This window comes from Protopterus annectens, chromosome 4.part0 (genome assembly GCF_019279795.1).
Source record: "Protopterus annectens isolate FY-2018-M chromosome 4.part0, PAN1.0, whole genome shotgun sequence".
Classification (NCBI taxonomy): Eukaryota; Metazoa; Chordata; order Ceratodontiformes; family Protopteridae; genus Protopterus; species Protopterus annectens.
Genome location: NC_056733.1, coordinates 865,067,655 through 865,077,118, shown reverse-complemented (window position 1 = coordinate 865,077,118; position 9,464 = coordinate 865,067,655). Strand labels below are relative to the sequence as shown.

Sequence of the window (9,464 nt, the reverse complement as noted above, 5' to 3'; positions counted from 1 at the left end):
TGTTCTTCAGCTCGTTCTCCATTTGGTTGCTCTCAGTGATTTTTTTGGTTTACATATATATATATATATATATATATATATATATATATATATCTAAAGCAACCCCCTGCTCTTTTCAGTAAATGCCATGGATCTTTTACATCCACCCGAGTTACAACCAACTCAAGCACGTGGGGCATCTTTTAATATATCATCTGAAGGAGGTCACACTCGTGAGTACTGCACTCCCTTTTTTCTACACTGCAGCAACACTACTGGAAAACAAGTCCAACTAACTGGTGTGGGAATGCAGCCTACACCCTTCTGATCATCCATCACTGAAGGCAAAGCGTCCTACTTGTTAAGCATCACCATTTAAAAGTTCACATCATATTTCAAGTTAAGTGCAGTCACTTCATCACAATTAGAATTTAACCTTTGTCAGTTGCATGAAAAATGAATTTATTACCAGTCAAACTTTTCTGGGCCTCCCATTCAATATTAGTTGAATCAGAGTTGGTAGAAGTCTTTTTCTTTGTCTTACTTAAATAATGTCTCAATTTGAATGATCAGAAAAGCTGAAAATCTTACTTTACAAACTAAATGCACAGATTGTACATTACACTTTGCTTGTTTACTAAAATGTACAAATACAGTTTTTCTGTAGAACTAATCTAAAATACTCTGTCGTTGCTTACATTTCATTTTTTTTTTTTTTGTAAAGTGTTTTGTATTTCACCTGGACTGAGCCTGAAATTGGTCAGTATCGATCAGTCCACAACCCCAGTAAATAACTATTAATAACTAAGTGTGTGTGTGTGTGTGTGTGTGTGTGTGTGTGTGTGTGTGTGTGTGTGTGTGTTGGTGGTGTGTGTGGGGACATTGTGGAGCCCTTTCACCTAGGGTGCCAGTTAATCTAAGGCTGACCATGTCTGCATGTGATCCCATCCTTCTTATCACAACCAATGCTCAAGACTAGAAATAAAAAAGACTAACTAGTAAACTTTATATCTTCAACCTATAACTCCGCTCGTATCCCCCACTACAATGCACTATAACACCTACAACACCCCTGCTATTGCATTCATTTTCTGGGAAAGAACCATGACCTCTGACTTGGACATGTTGATTATATCACATCCACTTTGCACCCAGCAGAGAATCGCTCCAGTCACTTGAAGCAAAAGGATGAACATCATTCTCAAACAAGACACATACAACTCTCACATCCTCAAAGTGGATGCTTTCCAGATCTTGGCTGCACTTTGATATTCTGGCCATGAAAATCACAAACAGTAGTTAAGACAAAATGAACCCTTGATGAAATCCTACCATTCCCTTGTATATACTCAGTTTAATGCTGGGACTGTGGACACAACTCTCATTTGTTAAATACAGGAGCCAAATAACAAGAAGCATGAGGCCTGGGGCCCTGCTCTGTTGTATTACTTCCCATAAGACTGTCCAGGATATGCAACTGAAACAAAAAAAAGTGTTAATTAAACATAAAAAATCTGTGTTATTTGGAACAATTTAATGACTGCAATGGGCTCTATCCCATTAGACCCATAGAAACAATGGTGGTAATGGAGAACACTGGACCGCACCAGTGTTTTTGTGTAGCTCTGAGAGCATTATGGCAGTTGTGTAACATCTACGAGTTGTTGTATATCATCTCCCATACAGTTCTCAACTTCTTTGCTCAAGAAACATGGGCAAAGCTAAAAATAATGGGTAGAAAAAGCACAAAATCAGGGACTTTTTTTTACTCTTATTACATTAAATTCACATAAAAAGTTAGCAGAATGACAGGTTTAGCATCAACACATCTTTTTCCAAACAAAAAAAAGTATGAAACTTTTAACAGTTAAATCATTTTCAGTGGTTTATCAAAAAATAAGTAGCATTTTACATGGCAAAATCAGGGCCATTTAAGACACATGCACCAAACGGTCAGATCTTTCAATAATTATAGCTCTCTACCTCTTTCCCATAATCAAGAACATGTCCAGCAATAATCATTAACACTTTCAAAAATAATAATAGAAGAAACACAAGAATTTGGCAAAGTAAGAGAATGTGAATTTTCTTGACATTTTCAGAAGTAAAAGTCTATAACTAATTATTGTCATTGTTTATTAAATGCTGTGAAACTCACCTCATTTTCTTCCTATATTGCCAGTTTTAGGATGTATTATTATTAGTTTCAGAGCAATTTAAGTTAAAACCAGGGACAGCCCGGAGATATGTTAACCCATAATGGTAAACTTTTTTTTACTTTTTATCATATTTAGGAGTAGTAACAGTTTCAGATGATAATGGAGAACACTGGACTGCATTACTTGGTATTCTGGATTTGCACGTACACAGTTCAGTGTTCTCCATTATCGCCAAAACAACCTCATAAACACACAAGATAGCTCTCAACTGTCTAGATTTTTGCCTCATATTTTTGGCCTGTTCCTCATAAAACGTGTGGTTTTCTAGCAAATAACTAAGTACTGAAATCATTAAACAATTTGAGTTTCAGACTAAGTTGCAAATTTATTTTAGCAAATTTCTAAGTTTATAAGATAAATATTTAAAATCTGCCCCTATGTTGAGACCTTTGCCCCCCCCCCCCCCCCCCATTATTTCAGGCTTTTTTGCAGATTTTGTGCACTATCAGGTTGACAAGTATGACAGTAACCGTAACACTCAACCTTCCACCTTTAAAAATGAGGAACACTACCTCTCATAGTGTGAAACAGACAAAATGTGGAACCCTTACTAACAACTTCAGCTAGAAAGCTCACAGAATAAAATGTACCACTTTATACTTTTATAAAGTCGTTTTATGAACGAATATGATTTAGTACTAATTCACACCTCTGGACCTCTTACAGCAAAAACCAGGACAAAGCCATAAATAATGGGGAGACAAAGCCCCAAAATTATGGACATTTTTTTAAATATTGGTCTTACAAACTTAGAAAGTTGATAGAATAACAGATTTTGCTTTAGCATGGATTTTCTGAAGGGTATGAAGTCTGAAACTCAAATGTCTGTCATTATTTTCGGCCTTCAATCTTCAATGATTTGCCAGTACTTTGATAGAAAAATCACAATTTTATGAGAAACAGACCAAAAAAATGAGGGAAAAATCTGGACATTCGGCGAACATTTGTACAGCTGAGAAGTATAGTACTATTATTAACATGGACGTACGGGCACAGACGTAAGGGCTTCCGGATATTGGCAAAGGCTCTTGCCACCCCCATAGTGCCTTTTTTAGGCAAGGCTCAAATTCTAAACCTACCACCCTAGAACACCAAAAAGGAAAAAAACTAAGGGTAATGCTGCTCAATGCCAGAAGTCTCAATCTCAAGATGCACGCACTCGAGGCCCTTCTCAATATGGAGAACATCGATGTCTGTGCTGTGACAGAAACCTGGTTCAAGGCTCCTGAGAGCACCCCAGCACTAACAGGTTTCACCTCATATCATGCGTTCCGGCCCCAAAATCCGGACAACACCAAGAAAGGAGGGGGTGTCCATATTCATAAAGGACACCCACACCTCTAGGTTGGTGGCAACGCACGATGCATCGGAGACCATCCAGGTGCAATTAACCATAGGCAAGACTGCTCTGCAATTTGTAGCATGTTACAGGCCACCCTCTCAAACTCAGGAACCTCACATGGCCTTCCTGAAAACATTGGAGGGGATAAATGTATCCCCAAACACCATCATACTAGGTGACTTCAACTACCCTAATATAGACTGGGAACACTACTCAAGCCCGAACACTCTAACCCAAAGATTCCTGGAGTTCATAAACTCAAATGCCATGGAACAACTAGTCACCATCCCCACAAGAGGAGAAAACATACTTGATCTCATCATCACGAACATGGGATCAAAATGTTCAACACCAGAAGTATACCCCTCACTGGTGAGATCAGATCATAAACTAATCTCGCTGGAGGTCCTCATCCCGCCCCACCTGAAACAAAAAGACCACAGTGAAAAACTTCTCAAAAGCCGATTTCACACTTCTAAAAACTAGTGTGGTCTCCTTTAAGGCCCCTGAGCCAGTGGTAAACATTACTCAAACCGCTGAATCACTTACAAATGCCTTCTACCAGCACCTACAGGACTGCATGGATCAGGCAATCCCAAACAAAACTAAGACTCTCTGTACCAAAGGCAAGCGTCCAGTCTGGTGGACCCCAGCCATAAACAAGCTCTACAACAAAAGGAGGAAGCTACTACAAGATAGAGCAAAATCCTTGAAAGGTAAGACACCTTTGATCATTATAAGTAAAAACTAAGAGCTCTCATAAAATCATCCAAGGCAAATTTTGAGAGAAAAATCGCCAAGGACTCTAAAGACAATCATAAGGCCTTCTTTAGCTATGTTAGAAACCTAGGAGGAAACTCCCAGATATGCTCAGAATTAGTTCAAAATGATGTGAAAATTACTGAACCTACACACATTGCTAACATACTGGCTGACAGGTTCAGTGCAAACTCCCCCTCCCCAAAAGGAGAGATATCTATTCCAGAGGATTGTAGCCCCCAAACATCTCCAACGCCCAGGTGAGAACTGCCCTCACTAAGGCAAAAACACAGCATCCATGGGACCGGATGGTGTCCCCGGCTGTGTGCTTCATGAACTCAACGAGGAATTAAACCCACAGTTAGGACAGCTGTTTAATCTTAGCCTCACCTCAGGATACGTACCCAAGGAGTGGCGCACGGTGACTGTGGTCCCACTTCATAAGGGCGGTGCCTCCACAGACCCTGGAAATTACCGCCCATTAGCTTGACAAGCCTTATCTGCAAAGCCATGGAGAGGATCATAATGGAACTCATAAATAAAGACATAGGGAACTTGCAGACTTTGGATCCAACCCAGTTTGGCTTTGTCAAAGGCCGATCCTGCCTCTTAAACTTGGTTGACTTTTCGAGACAGTCACCAAGGCCATTGATGAGGGAAAGGCAGTCCATACAGCCTACCTCGACCTGGCAAAGGCCTTCGACACAATACCCCACTCAGGTATCATCGAAAAACTCATCAGCTTGAATGTAAACCCATACATCACAAGATGGGTTGCAAACTGGCTAAGTGACAGAACCCACAGGGTCAGAGTTGCTGGAGCCATGTCAGACTCAAAGCCTGTCACAAGTGGTGTCCCACAGGGCTCAGTCCTGGGTCCACTCTTGTTCGGCATCTACTTTTCTGAAGTACAAGCAAACACAGGAGGGTTATGGCTGACAAAGTTTGCAGATGACTGCAAACTGGGCCATAGTCGAAAACACATCTGACACAGATATCCTCCAGAAGGGCCTCACAGAAATGGATAACTGGTGCCAGAGCCATGGCCTGAAGTTAAACACCAAAAAATGCATAGTCATACCCTTCGGGAAAAACAAGGTTACCCCTAGCTACCATATAGGTGGCAATCCACTGAGCACAGAAAAGTCATCAGGGATCTGGGGACCCAAGTTGACAGTAGCCTTCGCTTGACACTCATGTTGCTAAAGTAGTTAGGAAAACCTTCTATATCGCCCACCTGATCATGAAGGGATTCACATCTAGATCAAGGGAGGTCATCGTCCCCCTGTACTCATCACTCATTAGAACTATGATTGAGTACAATGCCCCGTTCGGAATGTATCTGACCGGACACCTGCTGCAGCTTGAAAGGCCCCAAAAGTTCCTCACCAAAAGGATAAAGGGTCTCAAAAATATGTCTTATGCTGCCCGACTGAAAGAACTCCAGCTCTATTCAGTCTCATACCGCTTGCTCAGAGGTGACCTGTGCCTGACATATAAGGCCATGTCAAACCCAGATTTGATGAATATGCTTCACCTCAAAAAATCTAGATCCCTCAGAACCACAAGGGCGGGAGACTTAAACCTTGACACGGTTATAAATAGAATGTGCTGGAAGGACAGATTCATCACCCAGAGACTCCCTATGCTGTGGAACAAAATCCCGGTACATGTGAGGCAGAGCACCTCGCTGGCCTTGTTCAAGAGGAATCTTGACCAATGGATGGGAGATCGCAGATATACCCCAGGGATTACTTCAGTGTCACTGCTTGACAGAGGCACAGAAAAATGATAGGCATAGTTTTTATTCAAACTAAAGGGGTGGCGAAAGCCACATAACTATGGGCTAGGCTTATAAATGCCCTTGGGCAGATAGCCTAGTATTTACCTATGATACTGGTTAAAAATCCTAACACGGAATGTGTGTGGAACTGTGAGGAACATGGACCCAGAACTAGAAATGTCTTTCCTCATAATTTATTTATTTATTTTACATTTGTTGACCGGGCTAGTCTAGACGGATATATGTCCATTTTCAGTAGAGGCCCGGGGAGAAAATCTCCACACAATACAAATGAGGTATAGTTGAGGGGATATGATGAATACCCAACTACAAAATGTCTGTCTCCGTCATTTAACTATCGTTCTGTATTCACTGCCTCCAACATGCAAAAGCACCTGAATTTCTTTTAATTGCAACGTGGGCTTTGGAAGTCTCACTGAAGACTCTTCAGTTGAACTGCTGTATCCCAGCAGTAAACAAAACCACCCCTCTGTCATGTTGTTTTCCACACTCTGAAGTAACTTGTCGGAAACCCAGCAACTTCGACGTTACAAACATTACGAAGGAAAGAACTAAATAATAAATGTTAAACAATATAGTTGTACATAATCCGACTACGGTTGCCACCTGTCCCACTTTGCGAGGTACAGTCCCTCTTTGGGCAGTCGTGTCCTACAAAAAAAATGGCAAATGTCCCGAGATTTTGGGACAAAATTATTTCCTATATTTTATGTAATGGTTGCATAAAACAGTTATTCTGTATCTGAAACACCTAACTGTTATAAGAAGCAGAATAAGCAACTAAAATGCTACAAGAATGAGATTCTATTTAAGCAAAAAAAAGTTAAGTTCTGCCCTTTGTAATTCTAAAGGCCTTATGTTTCTCCCTACAAAATCTGACGTTTGTACCAAAAAAGCCCCGCTCTGGGCATTTGAAAAGGTGGCAACCCTAAACCCAACAGTTTTAACAATACACTTAAAACGAACTACCTACATTATCAAGATTAACAGTAAAATATAATACTGAAAAATTACAAATATTGGCGATTTTACAATGGCGACTAATTTTTATAATTATATAAAGCGTCAGTTGTTTGATTTACTTCACAGAGGGATGGAACAAAGGGGTGCACCATTGTTGTCAGGATGGCCGAGTGGTCTAAGGCGCCAGACTCAAGGTATAAACTCCTTCCTGAATTTGGGGATTCTGGTCTCTGAATAGAGGCGTGGGTTCGAATCCCACTTCTGACAGCTAAGGTTTTTATTTTGTTTCTGTTCGTCAAAAACTTAGCTTTCAACTGTCCAGATTTTTGCTCCACGTTTGGTCTGTTCCTCTTAAAAAAATTGTGTTGTTTGGCCAATTACAAAGGAATAAAGGGGATCGTGCAATGAACTTGTCTCGGTGTGCAATTGTTTTATTACAACTCCTCTGTTGGGGAATGTAAGGAGGACCCACACACACACTAAACCATTGCGAAGCTGTTGTTTCCGAAGTGTACTGGTTAGCCTATACACACCTTGTAAACTCATAAATCCCCCAAACCTGCACAAATGCTTATTGGGATTCCCAGTGTAACTATACTCCAATTGATGAGGAAATTGTGTGTTTATGTAATAAAACAAAGCGAGATGATAACAATTCTAGGAAGGAAGAGCAAATTCCGCGTAGATACGGCACATACAAACGTCTTGCAAATGAGATTGTTCAAATTCTGGGGTACCAAAATCACCTAAACGACTGCATCGGGACACTGTTAAGTGTTAAATGGAATTACAACAATGTAGTTGTTGTCCTTCTTTCGGCTTTTCCCGGTTACGGATCACTACAGCGGAACTCCGGTCCGCTAATGACAGCAATGTACTTATACATGTCGTCCCCAGTCTCGTGCTTCAAACCCGCTGTGAAACATAAACTTCTCTTTGTATATGTATTACGCCTGGATTCGCCGCACTACTGCCTCCTAGTGGTGCTCCGGTGTAAGTGTTGTACATTAAATACGTACTTGATAAAAACTGCATGTCATCTGCACTGAACTTCTCATCTCAATGTACTGAAATGGGGGAGGCAAAATCCACCAAATCAGGGGCACATTTTAAATATTGCTCTTATAAACTTGGAAATATAGTTTGTATTAACATAAATTTTCTAGAGGATATGAAGTCTGAAACTCAAACGTGTGTCATTATTTAATGACTGCAACTATACATCTCAGCCTGCAGACTTTGAAAATAGGAACAAAAAAAGTCCCTTTGAAAAGTAGTCACATCCAGCCAAAAATCAAAACATCTAATTAACATAAAATTTGAACGCCAAATAACAGCAAATGACTCTTTTCCCGTTTGTGTAGGCATGTGGATCAAAAATGTGTTTACTCAAACAGTGACAAACATTATTGGAAAATGTAAGCAACATTGTCAAAGAAGCAGTGTAAATCTGTAGACTTTAATGAACAGTATCCAAAATTTCTACCAGACAAGGTCATTTATTTTTCCTTCAGAAAAAGGAGCTGTGAGATGTGTTTCCTCATTCTTTAATTTAATGTTGCCATTGGTATGCTCCATAGCTCTCAACTGTCCAGATTTTTGACTCATATTTTTGGTCCATTTCTCATAAAGTTGCAGTTTTCTAGCAAATCATTGAAGACTGATGTCAGACAATAATAATAAGCTTCTGCCTACTTGCATTTTCATCACTTCCATTTCTTGCATCTCTCCCATACTCTTATTCTGATCTAGAAACTGAAGAAATAACATGAAAGCTGCAACAAGAAAGCAAGTACCACTTTTGTCAAACCTGTTCAGTGTAACCCAAACTGATTTCCCTTACTTTAATTATTGTTCAATATTTGTCTCATTTTTGCCTTTTGTATTAATTATTCTTTAAGATATTTGTATTGTTAGAAACTTTGCAACTCTGTAACCCAATTGGTTGTTGTTAATATGAAATGTAACTTTTAACATGTAATTGGAGCTTTTCTCACCGAGCCTCCACTAAAAATGGGCTCTCTAGCCCAGTGGACCTTCTCGGTAAACAAATATCAATAAATAAATAATGGTAGACATTTGATTTTCAGACTTCATATCCTTCAGAAAATTCATGCTAATGTAGAACTTGTTATTCTATCAACTTTCTAAGTTTGTAAGAGTAATACTTAAAAAGTGTCCCTATTTGGGATCTTTGTCCCACTTCCCCATTATTTATGTTTTTTTTTCCAGATTTCTTACTCTAAGAGGTTGAGAGGCATTGCTGGTCATGCAGTGTGGTTTATACTGTGTACTCAAAAATTATGTGTGGTAAAAAAAAAAAAAATATGTGTGGTAAGGGTATATTGGAATTCAGAAAATTGTTTGAAGGGTTAAATCAAGCCTGAAAATAGGAATA

General features: G+C 39.7%; 1 non-coding gene across 1 annotated transcript; it reads left to right on the top strand.

Annotated features, from left to right (window-relative positions):
* The first annotated feature begins 7,222 nt into the window (after window positions 1-7,222).
* Window positions 7,223-7,333, top strand: TRNAL-CAA. Its single transcript has 2 exons — window positions 7,223-7,260; window positions 7,288-7,333. It is a non-coding gene; the product is annotated as a tRNA-Leu (tRNA).
* The last annotated feature ends 2,131 nt before the right edge of the window (window positions 7,334-9,464 follow it).